Below are 22,463 nucleotides of genomic sequence, written 5' to 3'. Positions count from 1 at the left end.
CTGGAGCTGGCTTCCACAGAAGAAATCACACCGTGAGTTTTAAAATGGAGAATGATGTTTTTGCTGAAGGGGAAGATAGGACACATAGTTCAGGAGATTGTGGCCTGAGAGACTCTTCCTGTCCTCAGAGTTCCTGGAAAAAGTATCTGCCACAAGCCATTTCTCRCAATGTGAAGGTTTCTAACAGAAGKTTTTTGCATGACAGTTTGGGGCTCTGGATCTTTTCATTCACTGACCATCACCAAACAACCCCGAATTTGTTATACAAGTCCCAGATGGTATCTGTATAACCAAAATAACCAGAAGGAAAAATCCAGATCCTGCATTCATTTCCACATGCTTGTATTTTGCTGAATTTAACTGAAATAATAAATACATGCTGTATTTAACTGAAGGCTGCGCCAAAGCACAAAGTCACAGGGTCTCAGCTAAACATTATTCATTCCTGGAGCTGTAATTAAGAGGAAATGACTGCCTGACCTCRCAAGATTTCATCAGCAGTGCCTGTACGCGTGCGTGTCCATGGGAAATGACACTTCCTGCAGCCCTGGGTTGATGAAGATGTGACTCAATGASAAGGTGCAGTTTCTTCCTCAATCCTCTATATCAGTTACCCCACAGGAGGGTSAAATGGCATCTGTGCCAGTGGGAGATGGCAGAAAACCCAATGTACAGAGCCGGGCTGAGATGCTCATCCCAGAGGGGCCCTGTTTCACATTTCTAGGCTCAGCCCTCTGCAAATGACAGGGAATGAGATCCTCCTTGAAAACTCGACTCACTGCAGCTGAAATCTGTGAACAGTGAGCATTAAACTTGAGTCCCTTTCCCCTTTGGCTGGGGCTGATAAATTCCTGTTGGATGTAAGACTGTGACCCCGCTGAGGGCTGTCAGCAGTGCCCTGTAGCAGACACTGCTCCTGTATTTAATAAAAACAATGTGGAGGCGTTTGTTTTCGAGATTAACACGTGCATCAACCAGAGCCTTCCTCACTGGGACAGACGCAAACCCCGGGTGGTTCAGRCTGACTTAAGGCTACAAGAAATGCAAATAGCTGGTGCTGGTGCTGCACAGGGMGGCGTGGAAAGGTCCCAGGGAAAGGCTCCAGTGCCCAGGGTAGCGTCAGGTCACGGCCCCGGAGCAGCGCTGGCTCAGCAGGAGGCTCTTTGGGCTCAAYAAAAGGCAAATCTGCAGTAAATCAGGGAGGGAGCAGAGGTCAGGCAGGTCACAGCCATGCTCTGACCTCTTCAGCCCTATTTCTTTCAGAGGGACCAGCCTGGCCAGCAGCTGCTGTACCTTGCAGGGCTTTTGCCAGCAGCCCCAGCAGAAATGCTGTAAAATGGATTTTCCCCAGCCCTTCCCCAGTGCAAGACCTGGCAGAGAATGAGGCATCTTCTCTGGATAGCAGCAAACCCCCTGGGATCCCTGCTATGCTCTAGCTGTACAGTGTTCCAGAAAAAAACGGGATGAGATAAAAGAAAATGGAAAAAAAAAGAAACAACCCTGCCAGGCTGCTCTCATACAGCTGGAGGAGGCTGGGAGTGCTGAGCTGGCAGGGGAAGACACCAACACTCGGTACTGGCTGCATCCTGCTCTGCTGGGTGCTCCAAGGCACTGACACCATCCCTGCCCCGCACTGCCAAACCCCACAGAGCATGGCCTGGCACAGCAGCAGGGCTTGGCTTTGCACAGGGCTCTCCTGCAGGATGTCCCTGCTCAGAAACTCTGCTCACACCACACATGGCATCCCGAGGGGAAAAGCAGCTGGGATCCTGGCTGGGCTGTGACAGTGAATTTTGGAGCCAGGGTTAACCCCTGTGGAGAGGGGCAGGTGCAGCTGTGACCCTGCACGGCTCCAGGAGGCAGCATTTGATGTGTCCYATGGGATGGAGTGTCCATTCTCCATAAGGCTGGTCAGAGCAGCTGCAGGTGCAGGGACAGGAACAATCCTGACTGCCTGTGCCCAAAGCATCCCCAGAMCATCTGGGATCAGCTGGCTGTCACAGCGGCAGGCAGACCAGGGCTCCTGCAACCTGCCTGAGCAAGCAGCAGGATGTAGACAGTGATTTCATGGAGTCTGGTCCCACTGAGATCAGCCTTTGCCACCCAACACAGCCCTGCCCCGTGACCCCAAGCTGTGGCCACCCCCTGTTCCCCATCCCTCAGCCCCAGCACCTGCAGYTCCCTGCTCACACACTCCTGTCCCAGCCCTCCCTGTCAGCAGACCCTGGCTGGTGTTTACACATCCCACCTATTCCACTCATTCATGCTGAGAGTCAAAAACCCCATTCCCTGTACCACTGGTTTACCCACCCTTTGAATGCCCCTGGGACTCCCAAGAAGTTTGGRAAGGCCAAGGAATACTGAAATAAATGTCAGTGTTAAGGGGGGAGTGTCATGTGAGTGAATTAATGGTTTGTGCTTTATTCTGGCACCATGGCCCTGAGTACAGGATATTCCATAACAGAAGAGCTGCCAAGACCTTCACATCCTGGCTTTTCTCCTGACTTTATAGCTTGTTACTGAGGTTCTCAGATTGCACCACATGCACTGGTAATCCTTGGAAATTTAGCATTGCCACAATTGCATCTGAAAGCAGGGATATCACTCAGCCAAGGCATATCAGCTTTCTAAACGGGAAACAACATCAATTGGCAATTGCAGGATCACTGTTTGGGTGAGAAGTATCAACATAGGGCATGTCTGTGATCCAAATCTGAAGTGTTTTTCACTGAGGCAGGCAGAAGGAAGTAGCACATTTGTCCTTTGAATCTTCAGATGATGAGGCAAGGGAATAGGAGTGATGAGGRGGAGACCAAACGCGCTGCGCTGAGGCAGAGACACTGACCACAAATCACTCAATAAGATGAGCCTGAAAGGAAGCTCAGGCACATTTCTGAATCTCCTGTGCTACAAGGGCTTTCAGACTTACTTTTGGAGCTCAAAAAATTATCACACTTCCCCCCTCCTTTCCTCCTGCATCCCAGATTTCAGTGCTGTCCCATCACAGCTGAAGCTGCTCTCTTGCAGTGTGTGACATCAATGCCACAACTGCATCTGGGGCTTCAATGTCTTGCCAGCTGTCCTTGGAAAAGGGAATAGATTTTAAAGCTGTGAATATTTAGGTGTGCTAGCTGATTGCAWAGACAGCCAGACATGTGTGAGGAGAGGGAAAGACTGGCTCATGCCTATTCCAGACTTCTGGAAGCACCAGTGAAAGAATTTGCTGTGTTGGCTGCAGAGACCCTCAATAAGGGAGGGAGGCTCTCTGCAACCACAACAGCAAATCCAGTGAACTGAAGAGTCTAGCTTGGAAACAGGATTCAGGCAGCAACAARCCTGCTAGGCTGACATCAGCATTACCCAGGCTTCAGAAAACAGTCTGAAGGAAAGAAAGCAATTAAAAGATGTGGGTGCAACTGGATAATAAATAACTCAGAATGAAAATCAACATGGCATTTACCAGGCACAGCTCATACTCATGAAAACTTTTCTGTAAATAAAATAAGCTGTTTCTGAAGATCAAGCCTGTGTGGTAGATCCTWACCCAGATACACACAGTGACTGAGACAACACAGGAAACAAGGACTTCAGTCAGAGAAAATGAAATTTAGAAGGTGAATTGTAAAGGTCACGAGCAACTAGAGAGCAGGTGGCACCTAAATAAGAAATACTGGGCAGAGGACAGATTTCTAGAAAAACATCTCCCAGATTAGCTTTGGGATTAGTATGTTGAAAAGGAGTTGACATAAAAACAGAAAAATACAGATGATGGACAAAGCATTGAGAAAGGCTGCCACAACAGAGAGAGACTGGAAGATCAACAGGGAAACTGAAGTTCATCCTGGATAAGGGGAGTGGAAATTACAGGATTTAATTTCACAATGCTGGAATTCAGCAGTTCTTGCTACTTTGCTGCTGGAAGTGGCAGGAGGTCCCAGATGCATTTGTTCCGGGCCATCACACTGCCAGTGTGACAGTCATAAAAAAAGCCAAATGAAGCCCTGAAACAAATCAGGTGAGATATTTGCCATCGCAGCAAAACAAAAGCATTATCCATATGCTATTATCCATCACACTGGTGACCCTCACCTGCAGCAGTGGCAGCTCTGCTCTCCTGGCACCAAGGCAGACCCAGAGSTGCTGAGAGGGGCTGCCAGCACTCGCTGTGCCATGGGAGGCTGCAGGGGCTGGATGTGKGTTTGAGCTGAGCTGGGCTGTGAATGCCCCTTGGAAACAGGCAGCACAGAGGGATGGGGGGTGTCTCACATGCAGGACATCTTTGTGCTCAGGTGCTAGAGAGGAAAAGGTTTGGAAACCCCAGATCAGCGGGAGTCAGAGGCTGGGATGCAACAGGAGAAATCCCAGCTCATTTTGGGCTGGAGGATGAAGCTTTCAGACGTTTTCCAGGCTGGACTCTGGGGCCACAAGGAGCCAAAAACTCCACATGTGGTCTCCAATATGAAACACTGGAGAGGGTTAACACCTGGAGGAGATCCAGTGGGCTCCAGCCAAGGGGAGTGAAGAGACAGCACATGTCCTTGCACATGAGCAGGCACCCCAGAGGCCCTGAGGAGCTAATCCTGACCCCACCACTGCCTCTCTGCTGCCGTCTCACAGCCCCAGCTTTGCTTCCTGTTGTGTCTGTGCAAAACCTAAAAAAAGAGAAAAAAAAAATTGTGGTGCCTGAAATGATCAGTGTAAATTACAGCCTGCAAATGCCAGCAGGTCAGTGGGACAGGTGCTGCTTTGCTCTGTAGGGAGGCTCAGTTCTCAGGGCAGACCCTCTTGGAAGGGGATGCTTTCTCTCAGACCCAAAAAAACCTTCTGAAACAGGAGGTGATATTTTTGATGGATTCTGACTTGAAYGAAGGAAAAAGGATGGGTGACAAGAGCTATGCACACAAGGCATGTGTGCAGCTGAACTGCATTCATAGGAGAGGAAGAATGTACAATGGAAAAAAAAAAACATAACTGTATTATCAGAAGGGTAAGCAACAGTCAGAGCTCTACAGTGTGAAGGGATTGGCACTTGTTTTAAGGCAGTCATGGAAAAGCCAGAAATTAGGACCTGGATCTCTTCATGGGTGCAGCAGTGAGCTTCTCCAGCCCTCACTGACTCCTCTCCAGCACGTGCCAGGGGCAATGAGTGAATGTTTCAGCCAGCAGTGACTGCTCACTCACCCCTGACCACAAAGACACTGCTTTGCCAAGACAGGCTCCTCACTGCTRAAATACTGCACCCAAGAGACAGAGAACAACCCTGCCATCGAATTTCTGAGAGGATATTGTGATTGTGCTAGTCAAAGCCAAGCCCTAGCTGCAGCCACTGGCTGCTGGATCTGTCCAATTTTCGATTTTAACATCCAAGCAGGACAAAAAAAAATATTAAAAAAAAGAGAAAAAGAAGAGAAAATAAAGAAAATAGAGCTTGGCAGCAGCAGTGATGAATCCAGACAGTTCCTGCAGCCTGAGCTCAGTTTTCCCTCCTGGTTTGATAGCAGAGACTGGGACATGCAACTAGACACAGACTGTGTGAGGATGATCCAGGACATGGGGGCCAAGAAATCCCACATGGAAGCACCATTTGAACCCCTGGGCAGTGGCCAGTGGTCCACGTGAAGAGCCCTGACTGGAAGGATCAGAGCTATGGGTCCAGAAAACAGCCTAATTCTAGGAAGCTCTGGATTTCATGCTTGGATTCCTATTGGTGGAGAACACATTTCCTTAACTTCWGCCTAAGCACAAAGGCTGATTGTTGTTCATTGTTTTGTTGTTGTTTTTTGGTTTTGTTTTTTTTTTAAGACAGATACTTTTAAAAACAACGATGATGTAAGAGTTCAACACCAAAATCCCACAGAGAGCTCCAGACTCACTCACTGCCTTAATGCTGTGGAAAGCAGTGACCTCTCTTTGAGGGACAAGATGGCCAAATCAGTGACCATTTGCTTTCTCACACCATAAACTTGGCTGTGAACAACTGTAGCAGTTCTGGTGTTCACAGAGCTAAGGGAGGCTGTTGGAATTAAAACCAAACACCATTCCTATTTTAATTCTTACTGAAAAGTTTTGATTTGGGAAYGGGAATTTTTTGGCTTCAAAAGCAAATCAAATTTTTGGCTTCAAAGAAGCAATCAAATCTCCCTAAAGTCTTGTGACAGCTCATTTTTACTGTATCTAGAAAGTCAAGGGTATAGACAACAGAGGCTTAATTGAAAAGCTTAAGAAAGGAAGAGAAATTTAACAGTCACATGATTGATTTGCTTTAATGCATCCTTCAGCTTGAAAAATATCTGTGAATTCAGACACAACCAYCTCTGCTGGGGTGGAAGGAGGGGTAAGTGGCTGGCTCCAGGTATCTGCACCCAGAACATGCAGGGGGAGTGGGCAGCATCCGTGCCCCTTTCTGGCAGTGGCTGGCAGCAGAGCACACACATGAGAAAGAATCAGGAGAGAGAGAAGATGTCACAGCAATATTCAGACAAGCACAAGCAATGCCAGAAAGTAACCAGCCCAGCTGAGAACAACCAGAAGAGGATTTCTGGTCTTTTCCCTGTGCCTCTCCTCAGCACAGCACCGCTCCCCAAGAAGAGGAGAGCTCAGATCAACCCATGACAGCCCCTGCCTTGCACAGCTCCCACATGGCAGTGAACAGTGAACACTGTACTCGACTCTTTTGTTCATCCTGGGGCTGTGCCTGCCCGTGGTGAGCAGGGGAGTGATGGAGAGGAGCTGGCACCAACTCACAAACTCCCTAACTCTAATATTTACAATACAAACACGCATTCCCTGTTCCAGACCAACATCCTGTGCAGCTCAGGAAATGCCCCTGTGGCTCTTCCCATCATTGCTTCTTTTTTCATGTTTTTCTCCCCAGTTATGCCTTGCTCAGTCTGTTCTGTGACAATGTCCTCTTGCAGAGGCTCAGCACTGACACAGGTAACAGGTTGCCACTAACCCACGCAGTGTGGCCACAGGCAGACCCACCACTGGCCTCTCCAGTATTTTCTTGGCTGATGAACAAGACATCAGTGTATAACCCAGGCTATTCCTGCCCTCGGCTCTGTGGGCCAAGCCTTGGAAAGGGCTGGCTGCCCTGCATGTCTCTCTGCTGAGGTGATGAGTCTGTTGGAGACGGCTGTCTCGGCTCACTTGTTAGGGAATGGGAATAATTCTCCATTAGACCTTCCCCTGCCAGCTCCCCTCCTGTTTCCTACAGCACACTGACAGCCTGGAGCATCCTGGGGAGCAGCAGGACCTGCCCCATGCTTGCTCCAGAGCATTTTCAGACATCAGAGCAGAGCCAAGGGCCAGGATGGTTGCACCCCTGCAAGAGTCCTGGAGCAGGACATTCCCCAGAAACCCAGCCAGGCTAATGGAGTGTATCACAAGGGCAGGACCTTTGTGATTGTGCTTCCCTGAGCATGCCAGCAGGCAGGCACATCCCTGTGCCCTGCAAAGCCATCAGGTGATTCAGTGACATCCCTCCATGTCCCCAGTTGAGCCACCACCCTCAGGCATTGGCATGGCACCGGGAAGCTCCASTCTCCCTCCAAAACCACTGGGTGAKTGTCTTTCACCAGCACTGCACCCTAACTCTCACGGCTCAGAAATTGCCTCAGGTAGCTTGGTTTTGAGCCATACAACTCTATTTTGAAGCACAAGCAGCACCTGGATGTTGCCAAGACAGTTAGCCCTGTGGCAAAGGGGCTCCATTTGGTGCCTCCTGACTTAATGATATTTCATGTAGCAGAAATTAAACCCTGGGTCAGACAGAACTGAGTCCCAGAAACACAGGGATGCTCGAAGGCTTACCTTAGGCTTTTTTCCCAGAGTTGCACATTTTCTCCCATCCCCCCCAGTCTTTCTGAAACAGCCAAACCAAGTAATTAACCCCCCTGCCTGCCCTCTCCCCCCAGCACTTGGAAATAGAGATGCACTGGGAGGAGGTTACCCACAAAGCTACGGGAAAAAMCACAAGGCAAGCAGCTCAGGGCAAACCCAAGCAGGCAAGACAGGACGTGCACATGAGTAGGTTTACACAGAGAACAGCCCATGGACAATGGGACAATGAGCTGCAGTGGGGGATAACAAATCTTCTCTCCCATTAGTTTGGACRGGTGGACCCACATGTCTGCATATGGGAGAAGGTGATTTTGCAGCTCCATGGGCACAGGGATCACTCAGAAGTGATGTTTCAGCCACAGTGATAAAGCACGATTTCAGGGGTTTCAGATGAGGGGTGGGGTGCTGAAGAGGGATGAAGGCTGCACAGTAGTCCATCATCTTCCTCTTCTCCTGTACCTGGCTAAAACATGCACCATTCCTGTGGGGATCCCTGGACCTCACCATTACCAGGTGTGCATGGGCAAGATGTCCAAGATTGCTTCCTCTGGGAAAGAGASAAAAGGAGGTGCCACCCCCTAAAATTAATACCCTTTTTTCAGCAATCACCCCCTTGCAGCATCTCCAGAGTGCCAGGGCTGTGTGGCACAGCTGGCTGGGAATGGCAGCCAGGCTCCCTGGCACTCACACCAGCCTTCCTCCAGCCAAGAAACACACTCCAAGGAGGGGACAACGAGTCACTGGTTTACAGGAAAAGACATTCCCTCTTCCAGGGATGTGCCCTGCTGGCTGCAAGGCAGCAGTCCACAGGCAAGGGAGGAATAAGGGGTGTGCTGCCTTCAGGAAATGTTAATGCAGGGTGTGGATGAAGGTTCTAAGCCATTCTCTGGGAAGTGATGGATGGGAAGAGCCACGCAGAGGGGTGAGTACATGTCCTGCTCTGGTTCCAGCCAGACAGGGAACAGCCACGCCTGCCAGAAACAGCAGCAGTTGTGGTAAATGTCTGGGGGTGGAAACACATGGCCTCAGGGAACTGAAGCACGACCAAAAATCCAAGCACACCTGCCTCCACTTGTGCCCAAAATCTCTGATATCTGTGCACAGTGATCTGCAGGCAGCATCCCCGTAAATGGGGTTCATGGGACTGGAGGGACTCTGGAAAGTCTTTTGGGGGATGGAGAGGCAGTGTCTGACATTGGGGCACTTATCCCACTCACTCAGTGCAAAYTACCCACAGCACAGGGCTCTCACACAGAAATCTGAGGGCAGACAGGCGTGGGGACAGCCCAGGAGCCCCAGGCATATTAAATGCACTCATATGGTTTCCAGCCTGTGAACGGCAGATGGATGCTCCCTGCTCCCTCAGTCTGGGCTTGCAGTGACCCATGCTCATCACTGTCACTTACCCACAACCATTGCCACGCTCACTGACTCATGCCAGATGCAATAAAACCGCAGACAGCAGACACGGGGCAGTGCCAGCAGCACAAGGTGCCACTGGCACCAAGCGTCACCAGACTTCAGGTTTCTCCATCTGGACCCAGTTCAACACAGACGCATTGACTTTCATTGGAAAATGCCTCAGCCCAGCCTCCCAAGTGCTGTGGCAACCTTTGTGGGGCAGGCAATGTCCCTGTGCCAAGAACAGCCTCCTGAGCRTGTGGTGTGACAGGCAGCAGCCCCACAGCTGACCTGGCCCCCTTCCCAGCCAAAGGCTCCTGTCCTCCTTGCCACCAACTTMTCAGCATCTCCTTTTAGCTCAGACATGCCCCAGCCAAAAGTCACACCTGAACAGAACCCTCTGACAGGTCACCGTGGGGCTGGCACTGCCATCACTACAGAAATGTGACAATTAGACCTCATTCCACATCACCACTCCCTCCTCCACTGAAAGGATCCAGGAACTGCCTCTCCAAGGGGCAACTTCTCCATTCCMTCTCCCCAGGCCCTGCTGTGCATTTGGCACAGTTGATGGCTGGAAACAGGACACTGGGTGAGAACAGCCCCTGCTGCAGCACCGCCTGCGTGTCCCGTTCAGCAGCACGTGGGCTGTGGGATGGGAGGGAGAGAGGCTGCAGTCCAACGTTCAGAGCTATTTGGGTTTTTCTCCAAACCACTAAACAGGAGGGATCTCTGCTGAAAGTGCTCCAAAGAAACACAGCAAGCACTGCTGACAGYATAATCTCCACTGCCCTTTTCCATTAATGCTCTCACAGGTTTAGCAGGAATTGGAAGGCTCAGAGCTGACTTTTCWCCATCCAAGGCGTGCAAGAACTCCCAGATGAGCAAAGTCAGCGTGACCCTGCGTGCAGCCCCCACCAGAGCCCTTTGGAGGGGCACTTCCCAGCAGGCTGCTGGAGCMCTTGCCTGGCAAAAGAGACAATGGCCTTGTGTTTTGTGTGTGTTTTTCTCCTCGTGCCTGGCTGACAAACCCAGCCYGCAGAGCTCCATATTTGCAGTGTGTGCTCAGCACTGTGCAGCTCACACRGGCAGAGGGATGATCCAGTGCTGAGGGGTTTGCAGCCAGCTCTGCCTCTCTGCCCTCCATCTGCTGCACACCAGGCGCAGGCAGCAGCCACAGAGGTGGCTCTCAGGCTTGAGGGGGATGTTTTTTTAAGCTGCTACAAAAAAAGAACATTAAACTCCTGATGRGAGATGGGGTCAGAACATCCTGCACTAGTTTAGATTTCTACTGCATGTCACACACATTGGGCAGGAAAATAATTATCTTTCTAGCCTTACTTTTTGTTTTTTTTTTTCCCTAAAGATTTCTTTCCGTCTTTAACTGCCTGGAAGAGACTTCTGAAACCTGAAATCCCTGGTCTGGCCAGGCTTCAGCCAGATGCATACTGTTTAGGGAGTGCTGGCTGTACCCAAGCCAGTGCAGGGACTGGCTGCCACTGGTTCCTGAAGTGACTGTGATTCACACATCTGGCTTCTGGACATGCTTTAAAAACACTTGTGCATTACTCTTGATGTTCAAGATTCTGGAAGTTTTTCTKAGGAAGAAGTTACTGCCATTGCCATTAGGAAGATATTAAAATTACATAAAGAAACCCCTTGATTTCTATAAAACTTCATGAAAGCTCTTTCCTCTTTTGGCTCCTGCTTTCTTGCACAGCTTACTTTGCCTCTATGTTTCTAAAGGTAATTTTTCTTCATTTCTCACCAGTGACACCTCTTGGACCATCACAGTGCCACCAGCCATACCCAGGCACAGGGGCTGGCACAGCTGGGCCTTGGCTCTGTGGCTCCCTCCTCCCCAGGGAGGGGGATGGCTCAGGCTCTGTTTTTTCAAGGAAGGCCTTCTTATTCCCATTTAGTCAACTTGAGTCAAGGATCAGCCAGGAAAACTCTAATCAATTGATGGAAAATGGTGACAGTTACAGGATTAGTTCACAATAAATCATGCAGAAAGGGAAAGAAGGAATCCAGCTGCYTCAAGGAACCTGCCAAATGCCCCAGCATCRTCTGTGGGGATCGTATTAGGAACAGAGCCASTGGCAGCTGCTCTGGACACTCTGTGCCATTCAGTGGCTCTTCCTAAACCTTCATGTCTCCTCAGCAGCAGGAGGCTCTGGTCACCTGGTACCAGCCCAAAGCAGATGCCAGGAAGGTTCATAGAAAGATCACAGGCATTTGAGGTGGAGGGATGTATTTTGCTGGGGCAGTGTCCCTAAYTCTGTTCTGTCACAAGGACTGCAATTAAGATCTTTCTAGGAAGCAGAAAATGAACAATATCCAGCAGGAACATGGCCTCTGTGAGCAAATAAAGTATTTGTGTGTAAGTACCATGCAATCTTCTGTTTCCAAATGGTTAATTCCTCCTAAAAGCCAAGCTAGAAGCTTTCCAAGAGCAATTTCTCTTCCCCATTACGCCTGTCGTTCCTCCTGGCCCCAGTTGGCTGCTTGCATTTATAATACAAGCGTGAACTGCCAGCATTTCCATTCCTTGTCAATAAACTCCTCCTTTGCAGCCTGCTGCCTGGAGGAACTGCAGAAGAAGGGCTTGTACCAGCAGTGCCAAGGCAGGGATCCTTGCCAGGATGGACAGGGGCTGATTTACCCTGGGTAAGGCTGCACCAGAGACCCTCCTCTCCCTAAAAACCCGCTGGTGTGGTGTCCACAGYCCTGCAGAGCCCCATCTCAGGGCAGGCTCAGGCAGCCCACAGCTGCTCACACACACAGCACCACAGAGCTGCTGAGCCAAGAGCCCATCTGCACCAGGCTGCTGCCTTCTGCTCAGCTGCTGAGGCCATGGCAGGCCAGCGTGCAGGGGACCGGGCTGGGATTGCTCACAACCAGCCTGCACTCAGGTCTGCTTTGGRCAGATGCTGTTTGTGCCCTCTGCACACCGGCCACCTGCACAGCTACAACCCACAGCAGTCTCTCCAGGCTTGGACGGCTCAGCTTGCTTGCTGAATACATTTCAAGCCATCTTGTCAGCTCTGAGCGTCTGGGACTGATGAAAGCCTCACCAAGCTGATCTGAGAAAAAAATGCAGACGCTGCAAATTCTTCCCAGTGCAGYACCTTGGATGCAGCCATCCCTCCCTGGCTCTGCTCCACAGCTCCCATCCCTCTGCTCCCAGCAGAGACAGCTGAGGGGATGTGTCCTGCCTTTCCAAGTGACACAAGTCACTAGATGGTGAGACTGTGTCACAAGATACACAGCAAGAGGCTTTACAAAGCATTGAAGAGATACAGGAGCTCATAGAGGAGAGGAGAGAATTACAGACTGCTGGAGAGGAGAGAGAACCATCTCCAAGGACCATCTCCAGCACGTAAGATCCCACCACACAGCCCCTTGTGTTTGCTTCTGCTGCATTTAGTACTGGCCACTGCCTGAGGCCACCAAAGAGCCCTGTGTCCCAGCCAGCACAGGACACAAACATCTCCAGTGCCATGGCAGCTCTGTGACACAACAGATCAGCATCCCTGGTAGCTGCTTGTCTGAGTGCCTGTAGGATTTCACCCTCCCTAAGAGAGGCTGTTGGCTCTGGGAACATCTCTTTCCTTTTTACAGGGAGTGTGCAAGCCCTGATGGGGATCTCAGGAAGAAGGGAACTGGGAGGTTTGTGTCTGCACCACCCAGCAGCAGCTGGGGGCCACTGATGCAAAACTCCAGCAGCACCAAGACAGCCTTGTCTGAGTCTCACACTGCCTGTGTCTGCTGATCCTATTAAGCTAAAGGGAAATCAATCTCCCTGATACTGCCAGGAGTAAACCTGGAAGAGACCCAGCTGTGAATACGCTACCACTGCACCCTTGCCAAAAGGAAGGGCCTGGCTMTGTAGATATGTGCAGGACTGAACTCGTCGCCTTCTCCTGCTATGGGGAAATCTGCCTGTGCAGAGACGCTCCCAKGGCAGGCAGAGCCACACACTTGCAGGGCAAAAGAGTAAAAATGAGGTTGGGGAACGCCTGAAGAGTTTCTGACCAGTTTGTGCTGATTTCTTAGGTCCTTGCTTTCAAGAAAAGCCCTCTGGAACAGGCAAGCCAGCAGCGCCAGCAACATCCACACTCGGCAGCTCCAAACAAATATCACCTTTGAGCCTCATGTTGATATTACCCACCTTCCTGCGAGGTCAGTGAAGCAACATCTGGCCAGAGAGCAGGCTTGGATTGGGTTCCACRTTAGCAGTGAGGCTGCAAATTCACAGGGAGAGAAGAGCAATGCAAGGGACGCCTCAAACCCACTGCTGTTCCCTCTCTGGAAGAGCTGGGAAAGCAGCCAGGGGATGGAGGGCTATAAATCAAATGGCATTTACATGGAGAAGGAAAAGCTCGTTGTGACTGCAGGCCAGGACTCATGGCCTCAGTGTCCCTCCATCTCACAGGTGACAAGCTGATGGGAAGGGACCCATGGGCCCTGTGCACTGCTGTGAAGATCCAAAACATTTGATGGCATGTGTCCTTGCACAAGCACCAGGGGCAGAGATGCGAGCACCTGGCTGGACTGGAGGCTTCCTGATCTGCCACTCGAGCCACAGAAACACTTCCAGAGACACTCTCTGGGGAGAAAACAACTTCAAGTCCAGTTGGATAATGCTCTGAGAGCATCTATAAAAATTAATTCCACTTATGAAAAAGCTGAGTCTCACCAGGATCGGGTGCTTCTCCAGCACAGCAGGTCCCAGCACCTGTGCTCAGTATGGTTTGTGTCCACAGCCATGTAACAGACTCACCTGATCATGACACCACACACAGAGCTGGGCACTGGGRTTTGCAGCACCTCAGAGCTGCCAAAACAGCTGCACAGAGTGYCTGCACCCCGAGGGGTTTGGTGATGGTGACCAGGGATGCAGCACTGCTGGSAGCACGGAACACCTTTGTCATTCATCGCCCCAACGTAGCACAGATCAGTGCTAAGGAGGGAAGGAAGGATGTGCCAACAGATGGGGACAAGCAGGACTGAGAAGAGCCAGGCAGGGCTGCTACAGGGCTGGGGATGGCAGGTGCTTGGAGAGCCCTGCTGTAGGTGAGGAAGCTCTTGTCACAGCACAGGGAAGGGCCTGAGGTGACACGGGACAGCATGTTCAGCTGGGACAGAAAAATCAGCACACACTGAATCCACAYGCACTCACACCCTCAAAACCAGGCTATCAACCATTTCCAACACTGAATGGTGATTTATTTCTTTCCCCTCTCAGCACAGAGCTGCCAAAGGATGTGGGTTTGTGGCCAGACTTTCCTGCACTGGTACACAGTGACGAGCCACCTCCGCTGCAGGCAAAGCTGCCGAACCCAAGGGTGACAGAACTACTGCAGTCCTAACCAGTGAGGAGAAACCCAGATTTCTACTCCCAGGAAAGACCAACTCCAAGCCCTTCCCAGCCAAATTCCCATCAGTCTGCCTGCCCATAAATTTACAACTATTTATCTAGTCAAAGCTCATCTAGATATTAAGAGCTTGGGGGCACTGTGGGGAAAACAGGAGCAGGCAGGGCAGCCAGCATGTTCCTCCAACATGCWGCAGGAATTCCCCACTGGCTGGTTCAATGCTGGACACTTCCATGCCCTGAAGCTAAATGTGTTCAGTGCCACCCCAGCAAGATAAAGGGAGTGGAGTTGTGCAAGGATCTCTGAGGCAAGGATCACCAGGTCTAGAAACAAAATTCAGGCGGATCTTAGGCTCTGAGATTTCAAAAGGTGGAAGCTGGAACGGGTTACAAGGCAGGGACCTTCGGGAAGTGCATAGACTCCAGACATGCCAGTAAGTGCTCTTGCAAAAGGTCTGGTAAATGAAACCTGCTCAATAGCACTCAAAAGAGATGCTGGGAGAGAGCTCATCTTCCTTCCCATTTCCCCTCTCCCTGTCCAGCATAAAGATGTCCCCACAGCCACAGGAGCTGCCAGGCTGGCAGGTCAGGACAGCACCAGCTCCAAGATGGAGCTCCCATGGCATGGCTGTGGTCCTGATCACACAGTGCCCTCAYACAGCTCTTCATCAGCTTTTCAGATGGAAAATGTGTATTTTAGGCAGCTGCCCMGAGTGAGTCACAGCAATGTGTGGGGTTGATGCAGAGACCAGTTTGTCAGTGGCAGGGGAGCGTGTGTGCACAGGACAGGGTGTGTGTGTTTGCTTTTTGCAATCGCTGTCCTGTGTGAGGGGCTCAGACTGAAAGCACACTCAGGGCACTGCACAGCTGTGACAGACAGCCCAGGAGGGGAGCAGAGATTTGTGGGCTCTGAAGTGTTCAGGGTGTTGGCCACTGCAGGTTCCTCTGCCCATAGGGTGTCCCAGGCTTACTGAGCTCCATGCAGAGGGGAGCTGGTGGCTGCTGGAACCATCTCTCCTGGCCCCTGAAAAGTGTGCAGAGGTCCCCTGCTTGCTGAGCAGCCACATCTCCTGACTGTCCCTGGCCTTGCAGGGGCACTGTGCACAGGATCCAGTCACACAGAGCCATTCCTCACACTGTCCTCTAGCTCCCCGTCCCTGTCCCCCTGCATGCTGGGTGTCCCTCAGAGCACCACGCTGTCCTTCCAACACAGTGAATGAAGCATCACCTCTGCTCCCCAGCTCAGTAAAACAGTAACAGAAGCAAGCAAGCCCCATGGCCCAGGGCTGTCTCCAACACTGGGTGATCTCCTGTGAAGGACATGCATGAAGGATTTGTCCAAGTTGTGGCCACCCAGCTCCTGGGGATACAAAGCAACTCTTCCCTCCTATCTTTGCCCCTCCAGGGCTTTGACTTAGACTGAAATTTTGGCTTCCCAGTGAAAGCCCCAGGCAATAGGGAAATGGASACCAGAGCAAGAACAGACATTTGGGGGTTGAACCCTACTTATCAGATCTCCACAACTGACTTCAACAGATAATTCACAAAAATGACATGGGGTTTGTAAACCTGCAACAGAGCAAAAACTGGCATGGACAGAATCAACCACAACAGCCAGCCATGAACAAGGAACCCAGTATCTGGAAATGAGCATCAGGGATGGGGACAACTTCAYGGGGCAGCAGCACATGTAGAGTGCATTTGGCAACATCTCCAGCCATCCAGCCCTGCTGGGAGGATTTTACTGCCAAGGGCAGAGTTGCATTTGAAGAAGGGAAAATTTAGAAGATTTATGTCAATCAGAGCTTGTGGTTGGCTATAGCCCTGTCCCATGGATCCAGACAGGAGACAGAGACAGTGTCCCAGTYTACAGCACTGCAAGCTCTGGAGGTACAGGTGCATGTATGGGAGAGAGCAGACTGGTCTGAACTGGGCAGCAGAAGCTGGGAATATGGGGTTCAACTCTCCATTGACACCATTCCCCTCCATCCATGAATAATTTTACTGAGGAAAAAAAATACTCCCAGCTCCCAGGGAAGATCCATTTGTCCATGTTTTCATTCTCAGTGCAGGCAGGACCAAGGCACAGCAGTGCTAAACCCAGGCCTTCAGGCCACCAGAGCTACTCAGTGAGATGTTTCCCCCTTCTCAGACTGATAATATTCCTTAACTGCCTTTGAACAAGGAAAGTTTTGGGCTTTTGCCCAGCTGAGCCTCAAAGCCTCAAAGCGAAACACCCCCCTTGGCCCCTCAGAAGTATTTGGGGAGTTAAGCACTTCTTTGGGTATTCAGCTCCAAGGGGGAGTACTGGGAGTTAAGTACCTAATGCCTTTGTAGTTTCTTGGCCTCTGATATGGAGTCCTGGGAAAGACAGCTGTGTTTGCACTGGCATTGAGATGGAGGGTTTGTCATGCTCTCTGCTCAGATACTTGCGGGAAGTGAGGACCAAGAAAGAAAACCCAGCACATAACAAACCCCAGCACCCCCAGGAGRGCCCTGGTCCTGCATGAGCACTCATCTGCCAGCCTCAGACCTGACCCACCTGCACCAGCACGGGCAAAAACCCTACTGCTGATGTTTTTGTGGAGTTGTTATTGTGGGATGTTGGAGTTCTGTGTGTGGGGACAGGTGCCACGTGCTGCCAGAGAGGAACAGGCAGCCTGAGATGCCAGAGGGATGTGGGATCAGCAGAGGCTGGATGCAGCCAGCAGAGCCACCGGGACATGAAACCCTCCTGCAGGGACAGAGTTAACTCCAGGCGTGCCGAGCCCACTCCCTTCCCCTCCAAAACCTCTCGCACGTATCAGGAAGCTGTATAAAGCCAAGAAGGACTAGAGAAAGCATTCCTCACGAAAAGCCTGGCCCTCAGGAGCAGATGGGCTTCATTACTGTCCTGCTCTCAACACTGGACCRGGTACATTTTTCTACCCCAGCAGGGGGTAGATGATGCATTGATGGTGCATTTCACGTCTTTTCCAACTTGGCAGATCKGAGGGTTTCTAGCCTGTGTTTGCCAAAATCTTGGCTCACAAACGTGGCTGTACTTTGAGCACTTGTTCCTCAAAGAGCAGTGGCTGCGTCCTGGGCATCACGACAGTGTGACTGCGAATCTGAGCTGGGCAAAACTGCCCCACAAACAAAACCAAGAAAAGAAAAATCAGCACCATCTGAGGGTGTCTTAGATTTGTCATCCGTGCCCATGCTTGCAGCCTTAGCCAGGGTGAAGGCAGCACAGCCCTCCTTATCTGGAAGGCTGAGGACATGTGTCAGCCAGCTGCAGTCACGACCCAGGCACGGAGCATTCGCTGGCCGAACCATGCACGTCCCAAGGCAGAGACTGAATTTCAGCCTCAGAATACCTTTAAACAATGGGGAGGAACTGAGGCCTAAAATAAGCTCTTTCCTGTTCTGGAAAAAAAAAAATCTCTGGTTTGCAAAGGTCTGCTAATATTTAAGTGTGTATTTATCTTGATTCTCCTAGGCCAGGTTTGGTGCACTTGTAGGTTCAGGGACTAGGGCTCTGCAGGACTTCAATCAAACCACCTATCAATTCTGTAATCTCTATAATAATTTGTACACCCCTGAAGGGACCAATCTTTAGGCACAGAGATAGAGCTGACTGAGATTTCACAAGAGCAACCACAGATTTTGATGAAGAGATCAAAAGGCTTGAAAGACAAGATGAGGAACAAAGAGAAGCAAAAATTTCTCCAGGACCTGCTGCTGCTGAGGGGTGTTGGGCTGGGCAAGCAAAACCACCTGAAAAATGGCAGAGAGTGGTGGCAGTGGTGTCTTCCATACCCACCTTGGCTYACCATCCCACCACACCCCAGTCCTTCTCTCTCAGGCTGGTGAAGTGGTATCTCTACTCCAGGAGAGGCTGGAGAAGGCTCTGCTCCACCAGCACCCAGAGGAGACCCAGCTGACTGAGCAGGAGCAGAGAAGGATGGAGAGAGGGATCTCGCTGCTTTCTCACTTGGAAACCTTTCTGGAGCAGCATCAGAAGCTTGGCACTTCTTGTTGTGGAGAAGTCAGACCAAAGGCTGAGTATGTCTCACCTGCAAAGCTCTGTGAAGTCCAACAGCTCGTGCTGACAGCAGCTGGTAAAACAACATGGGGAGTGCAGAAGCCAGGGTTAAACAAGTGCTGCTAAAAACACCTAAGAAACAACAGCTGGATGCTGCAGAYGGACAGAACCAGAGCAGATATAAAGGAGAACTTAGAGACTGAGGCCTTTTCCTTGCTTCATAGTGGAGAAAACCTGCCAGTTCTCCACTTGTCCGTAGAATTTGCCTACTCACAGCTGCCCCAAAGACATACCATTGGGGTGGCCACACAGCACTGGCCTGCAGAAAGCTCAGACCAGATGAACACAGGGCCTCAGCACCTGCCATTCAACTCCCTCTGCCTCCTTCAGATGTTCCCCCTTCCCTCTATCCCACATCTGCACTAGCAGAACCATCCCATCTCCCCCACTGTTGCTAAAATCAGTGTGGTCCCCTGAGAACAGCWGTGACCAAAGCTCTGATGTAGACAAGGAATGGCAGCTCCAGTAATTCCTGCTGTGCCAGCCTAGACGTGCTGCCAGCAGAGTGACATGAAATAGCAGTCTGGGAGCCCTGCTGCTCATTCTCACCTCCATGCAGAAAATGTACAGCGTGTGCAAGCACAGCTAACRGTGCAGCMTTCCTGCAGGGAACAGCAGAGAAAYCTCAGCTCAGGAGATGGATGACAATCATGCTGAGGCCAGACTGGATCTCCTGGACAGCTGTGGGGTGACACCAGGACAKCCAAGGCATCCTGATGGCCCTTGTCACTCCCTGAGCCCAGCTGAGATGGCACAGGTTTGCCCGGGAGCTGAGCCCACCTGCCCACACCATCAGCCCAGGCGCAGGAGGAGCTGCAAGGAGACTGCTCCAGGGAAAACCTGCAACTGCCCACTGTGGAGGGCTTGGAAGATCAGCACCACTTCCACACCTTCCTGCAACACAGACATTCTGCCCATGGCCATGTATCTGTGAGCCTGGAGAGGGACAGCTGATGGCCCACAGGACAGAGGGGTCATCACTGAGTGAAGTGATCAGGGGACAGTCCATGGCACAGCCCCAGAGCCAGGGCACTGCTGTGTCTGCTTACTGGCACAGCCAGCAGCAAGCAAAGGCTAAAAAAACCAGCCAGGGCCACTAAGCCAGGGCACACTCAAGCACACAAGCCCACCTCGCTTGTCCCACCCCTCCTAGCGCCAGCAAGGGCAGCAAACACACCAAGCCCATTCCTGCCTCCAGGAGTAACAACGGGGAATTCTGCCACTGACTTCAGTACAAACAAATTCAGCCACCACCAAAATAACCAACTCAGCAGCATTTAGGAGCAGAGTTATTTCAGCACAGGCTGGCGTGTGGGTGTTCCTGAGGCAGAACAAGACAGCCTTATTCCAGCACAGCCATGGAGCTCAGCACAAACCACTCGGGTGCTCAACTGTCTGGATGGAGTTATAAGCGGGCAATGCAAACAGAGCAGCTAATTCCTGCTCCCTGAGCTGAGTGAGCCCTTAGCACTCTCTAGCTTAAAGGTTTCTGGTTTCTTCCCATGTTCTATTCCTTGTCCTGGTCACAGGAAGGTTGGGTCTCYATGTGCCATTAGCAAGGATTAATTCAGCATGTTCCATGTAATGGACTGTGGGTGGCCCAGGAAAGGCAACCTGCACAGTCCTGCTAACGATGGAGAAAGGATCTGACTGCTCCTGGGGGAACCTCACAGCACTGCTGCTTTTCTTTCTAGCATTTTTCTTCATTATTATATAGAAACCAAATGACACCAGACAACTAGAACTCCAAAACACCCCCAGGCAGCCATCACTTTAAAGATGACATTTTTGTTTGCAAATTGTTTACTTATTATTGTAACTTGTAACTTCCAAAATTCAAGTAATTGGCCTTGGTTTGTTTTCCTTTGGGATAAAAAATGAAGCAATCTTTAGCTTGCTTCTTTTCTGTATATGGTAATGACCTTTCCTCTGCTAGTGTGAGTTTTTCATTGAGAAGAAAAGGAAAGTTAAAACTCTAAACTGAAAAATAGTAAGGGGAATAAATGGCACAAAAATGAAGGCTGGACCCAGGGAGACAACTATATGGCTAGAAAAAAAGCAGATGTTAGAGAACATAAATACTGTTTTAACTCACCTCTTTCATGAACCTAAAGGGGCAAATCTCTAGAGGGTATCCACCACCCTCACAAATGGGCTCCCACTGAGTGACAAACATTATTTGTTCCCACTAGCTGGAGATCCCTACCTCAGACCTGTCTCCATCTATGGAAAAATTCAGAAATCACACTTGCCCCGCGTGAAAGAATAGGTTTGCAGGGCGTTGCATTTCCCAAAGCCTCAGCTGGCCAGCACTTCTCAAGGGAGCATTCCAGATCCAAATTGCCTCAAAGCCCTCGTGAGACACCACCACTGTTACCATCACCTGGTTTGCTCTGACCTCACGGGAACTCTGTGTGGAACCGTGGTGAGATCAGGTAAGGAATTAGAGTCAACTAAGCACAGAAAGTTCTGCTGACTCAGACCAGCACAAGTCTCTTTTTTGAAAAGCAGAGCCCTGAAAAGAGACATGTTTTTCAGTCAGATGCTAGAAAGCGTATCCAGTGTAAAACACAACTGTCTCTCCATTAGCAACCCTGGAGGTTAAAGCTGATTCAGTGCTGCACTTTTTCCTGAGCAGTCCCAAGACTAAAATAAGATGCATAAATCATTTCCTTGAGAAAAAAAAAGTTACCAAGGAACACAATACTGATTGTGGTCTTCTGGGATTTCTGAATTAATTTGACAAACTTCACATGCTCATCTAGAAATAACAAATGCTTGCTGAAACCCAACGCCTTTTCAATCTTACTCGGCCAACAAGTTATGCCTTTTTTATTTTTAGGAAAGAAGCACATTAAAGTGATGGAGCAACCCCWATAAAAGGAAAATCACATTTCATTTAGTCCACACTGATAAAATTCCATTAACGTTTCAGTCAAGTCAGTCTTCTGAATTTTAAGATGTAACTCTAAAGGCCCCATTGATGGATTGCTGCTGTACTCAGAAAACATTAGTACACTGTTAAAACGGCAGGAATTTCCCAATAACGTCTCTTAGRAAAGAGGAACTAATTTCCCCAAAAGAGCAGAGAAATAAATTACCCACTCCCTCCCCCCAGTACGAAACTGCTTAGACTTTCGTTCAGAATTGTTTCCCAAAGTGGAAGAAATTTCTAAGAGCACTCTAGAGAAGCCCTTTGAGCCATTCAAAGAGCCTCCCCAGGCATTTCAGTGCCCGCGGTGTAAATCGGCAGCGGCGGGTCCGAGCAGCGCCCCTCTCCCGTCCGACCCCGCCACAGCCCCGGGAGGGCTGCACGAAACGGGGCACAGTTCCACGATGGCACGGAGCTGATCACCTTTGCATGCCCCGCAGGGACACGGAGCGGGACAGTGACCCGGGAGAAGGTGTCTGTGGAAGCAGACACGGGATCAGTGCGGAGCAGCAGCGCCGGGACGGGAACGCCGCTCACAGCGCGGGCAGCGCAGCGGAGTTCAGCGGGCTCAGCACAGGGATGGACAGCCCCGGCGAGTTCACCGGGGCACCCAGCTCCATCCCGCCGGGGACAGACCCACAGCCCCGGGCTCCAGCAGCACGGAGAGGCTGCCACCGAGCCCCGCTCCCCGCGATCGCTCCCACCGGGGGACCCTCGGAGGGCGCAGCGCCCGCGGACCCACCTGGGCTGAGGCTGCTCTGGAAGTAGAAGAGGACGAGCAGGAACGAGCCGAGGCCGGCGGCCAGCGCCAGCCGCGGGGC

At 50.9% G+C, this 22,463-nt stretch overlaps 1 protein-coding gene across 2 annotated transcripts in view; it reads right to left on the bottom strand.

The window, feature by feature from the left end:
* Positions 1–22,463, bottom strand: part of CHST13 (carbohydrate sulfotransferase 13) — a 29,676-nt gene that overhangs the window by 5,213 nt on the left and 2,000 nt on the right. The window contains exon 1 of one of the 2 annotated variants that reach the window (XM_057390268.1): positions 22,385–22,457. The exons of the other annotated variant lie outside the window; for it this stretch is intronic. The gene's annotated coding sequence lies outside the window, so the exon portion shown is untranslated. Of the gene's footprint in view, positions 1–22,384; positions 22,458–22,463 lie in introns of those variants that run through there. 2 annotated transcript variants of the gene reach the window in all.

The sequence above is a fragment of the Malurus melanocephalus genome, unplaced genomic scaffold (genome assembly GCF_030028575.1).
Source record: "Malurus melanocephalus ecotype Western Australia unplaced genomic scaffold, MMel_1.1 scaffold_24, whole genome shotgun sequence".
NCBI lineage: Eukaryota > Metazoa > Chordata > Aves > Passeriformes > Maluridae > Malurus > Malurus melanocephalus.
Note: the sequence above shows the minus strand (reverse complement) of the source record. Positions and strands in the feature narration are given on the sequence as shown.